The sequence below is a fragment of the Galeopterus variegatus genome, unplaced genomic scaffold (genome assembly GCF_000696425.1).
Source record: "Galeopterus variegatus unplaced genomic scaffold, G_variegatus-3.0.2 Scaffold187, whole genome shotgun sequence".
Classification (NCBI taxonomy): Eukaryota; Metazoa; Chordata; class Mammalia; order Dermoptera; family Cynocephalidae; genus Galeopterus; species Galeopterus variegatus.
In genome coordinates this window covers 819,695-823,584 of record NW_007726298.1, presented here as the reverse complement: position 1 = coordinate 823,584, position 3,890 = coordinate 819,695, and the positions used below count along the sequence as shown (strand labels likewise).

Here is a 3,890-nt window from a genome sequence, read left to right as displayed (position 1 = left end):
GATTTTTCTGTATTATTTCATGTAACTGCATGTGATTCTACAATTATCTCAAAAAGCTTAAGAAAAAAAATCATTGTGAGAGGGGACAGTTGGTCTCCGCACAGGACAGATCCAGCATTCGCTAACTCAGCATCACTGAGGACCCAGGCTCTCCATCTTCCTACCCTCCACGTGAGCATGTGGCTCACGTTCAGGGTCACAAGACAGGAGGTACAGACTGGTCCTGATCCCACTTATGTCTCTCTGAGAGTGAAGAAGCCATTCCTGGAAGCCTCCCTCTCTCACAGCTCAGGGCCAAAAATTGCTTCACTCATGCATAAAAAGCAGCTCGTTCATAAAAGTCAGCAAGGGAATTGGGACCATAGTGCTTGGGTTAGATTGGTCTTGATTACCCTCCAGACCTGGGGACAGAGCCAACATTCCTGAGGCAAGTGACAGAATCACATCTATGCCAGCCAGAATGAGGCAGGACATGTTTCTCGGGCAGCCCATCAACTCTGTTCCTCCTCTATCCCCAGGACTCCCATGGCCTCCCCGTCCACAGCTCCGGGTACCTGGGCTGTGTTTCATGGGCCCAGCAGATCTAGGCCAGTTAAGGCCAGGAACTGTGCTTGCTCAGGCTTTTATCCTCAGCATCTTGCAGGTGCCCTGTGCCTGTAAAGAATTAATACATATTTGTTGAAATGAATTAAGTAGCCTTTAACATATTGATTCTGCTTCTCAAACGTCTAATTAAATTTATACCCATAACCATAACATGATAATTCAGATTAGAAACAACCAGGCACCAACTCTGCTACCTAGAATGTTTCTCACCTTCTGCAAAAGCAAAGCTGTAAATTCTTTTTGCTGTGCCAAGCACGCCTACAATTCATTCCTTTGTTTGCGTTTAGGGTTAAAGGAAAGACAATGTTCTACTGTTTGTGTGCTCCTCTAAAATAGTCATTTATGGTCTAAACCCACATGAGCTGCCGCACCCTCGTTGTTCATGTTTCCTGACTGTTCTCCACACCTCCCGGAGGGAGGGCAGTCAATCTTTAACACTCAGATTTTTGCTTAGTATTCATGTGCACACCGAGGAAGAAAATGATTTTCCTCCGCAAAGTCCTTCATCAGTTTTTCTCCCCTAGTAAGTTTGATAACTACACCAGATATTATTTTGAATTTAGTAGTACCGTATCCTCTAAGCAGAATTCAGACTGATTTCTCTTTCTTTTTTTAACTTGCCTCTGAGTCAACTATGAGAAATTATTCTGACCCATAAAGTCAGTATATTCACAGACCAGCAGCTCTAATTCCCTTGAAGGTGCTTCGTAGGTTTTCCTGCTTCCTGGACAGGACTTAAATTCCATGTTGTCATTTTCAAGCCCACCTGCCACCTCGCCCACCTTTGCCTCGGCCCTGTGCGAATCAAGTCTTAGATTTCCTGGCTATTTTTACTCGAACACAGAATATAAATGTGAATGTTAGACATAAGCTCTTAGCAATGCCTAACGATGTTACCCCTGTCAAGAAGAGATTTAGCAGAGGGCTGGTCGGATTGCTCACTTGATAGAGTGTGGTGCTGTTGACACCAAGGTCAAGGGTTCAGATCCACATAATGGCCAGCTACCCCCCCCCCACCCCCCGCCAAAAAAAAGATTTAGCAGAAACAATGGTGATTAAACAATCCAGAAAAGTCTATGTTCCTCTTATTATCAAGATACAGATCCATAATTCTTTCCTGGGTTAAATTCTAAGTTATCTTCAGTAGAAGTTCTGCTTGAATAAAACTTGAAGGATCAGATCGAAATACAGAACCATCCCATAATGACAGTTACTTCCAGGCTAATTTGCAGGGTTTACAGAATGGATAGTCATCCAAAGGAGCCACACTGGGGATGTTTCCAAACAGTCATCCTAGAAACAGTAGAGGGCACGACAGGTAAACAGTAAAGTCATGAAATGTGACTTCGAGTGTTGGGTGTAGAGCATGATGCGATACACTGTGAAATTCCTATTGCTCAAAGCTAAGCTGATATTTGTTTAGGTTCTTAATATTCTGGAGCTCAATTGTCCAATATGTTAGACACTAGCCACATATGCCTATTTAAATTTAAGTTAATGAAAATTAAATAGAATTCAAAATTTGCCCTCACCTGCACCAGCCCTATTTCATGTACTTAATAGACACATGGCTACTGCTACTATATTGGACAGCACAGATATAGAACATTTTCATCACCATGGAAAGTTCTAGTAGACAGCACTGTTGAAGTCTCAGTTTTCATTATGTGTTACAGTGGAAAGGGATCAGAAAATGCCACTTCAAGGACTGGCCCATGGCTCACTTGGGAGAGCGTGGTGCTGACAACACCAAGTCAAGGGTTAAGATCCCCTTACTGGTCATCTTTTTTAAAAAAAGAAAATGCCACTTCAAAACATACCACTTTGTCATAAAGATTATTTTGAGCTAGAAGGCAATCAAGAAGCAAACACAGGGGGCCGGCCTGTGGCTCACTCGGGAGAGTGTGGTGCTGATAACACCAAGGCCACGGATCTTCGGATCCGGTATAGGGATGGCCGGTTCGCTCACTTGGGAGAGTGTGGTGCTGACAACACCAAGTCAAGGGTTAAGATCCCCTTACTGGTCATCTTAAAAAAAAAAAAAAAGAAGAAGCAAACACAGGAAAAGCTCCCTGCCCTCCCCTCTTTGCCTAAAAGCAGGGCATAAATTTCCCTTGTGAAGGTGAAGGTGTCCCCCACCCCCTCTTGTGCCAGGAAGGAAAGCACAATGTTTATCATTGAAGATAAGGACGGCAGCAGGATGAGTCTGCAGGAAAGAAAGCTGCTGCATAACCCTGATCTTCCATTGGTTTTCCCAACACATTTGAGTTTCCACCATTTGTACCTCCAGAAGCCTGAGACCTTCCTGTGTCTTGTTTCCTCTGCACAATTTATCACCTTTTGTTAAAATGGTGCGCAAGGTCCCCCACCCTCCATATTGAACTGTTTCTTTGGGTCTTTATTTCTTTTCTATGAAGGTCTCCATGCACATAAAAAAATTAAAATATTAACATCAAGTGAAATTTGTATGGCTTTTCTCCTGTTAATCTGTCTTTTGTCAGTGTAATTCACAGGCCCCAACCTCTAAGCAGGTAGAGGAAAAGATTTTTTTCCTACCCTCCACTATCTACTAAGAATATTGAAAAACAAGGACTAATCTAGCAGAGAGGATGGACTCCTGAGGTTAATGGGGTCTGGGTGTCTTAGATAAAGATGACATCCATCGAAATAAAGTCACCAGGTTTCCAGTAAAGTAAAGTCACGTAGCCAACTTCCAGTGAATTTCTCTAATTTTACTTTGGAGAAAAACTTCTTTTTCTTTTTCTTTTCTTTTTTTTTTTTTTTACATTTATTAATTCTCCTGTGGAAAATTTGCACAATCACAGCAGGTAAAGCCACAGCAGAATCTTTATTTCTTCTGTTTTTGGCCATCACCAATGCTGGCCTTTGCAGTCCCCCTGACTTTCTTCATCATGTTCCTGTGTTCCTTTCACTGTTTTCTTGAGGTATTTTTCTTCTCATAGAGGTCATGTCTTGCAAGTCTATGTTTGGGTTCATTTTTCTTTGCATAATCCAAGGAATCATAAATCATGCCAAAGCCAGTTGTCTTGCCACCACCAAAATGGGCTGTGAATCCAAATACAAAGATGACATTGAAAGAAAGTGAGCCAAGACACTGGGCACTGTTTAAGCTTTATTAAAGGAAAAGAATCTGCCAGGCTGTGCTAAAAGGGGGGTGGGCAGCCCAGGGCTGCCCTGAAAATGGAGGGCAGCACCAGGTGTAGGGGTGGTAGAGCTTATATAGTGCACCAAGGGCTGGCTGATACCATCAAGGAGGGGCATTA

The 3,890-nt window shown here is 42.8% G+C and overlaps 1 pseudogene; it reads right to left on the bottom strand.

The window, feature by feature from the left end:
* Positions 1 to 3,454: 3,454 nt before the first annotated feature.
* LOC103583140 overlaps positions 3,455 to 3,890 on the bottom strand; it is an 11,137-nt pseudogene continuing 10,701 nt past the window's right edge.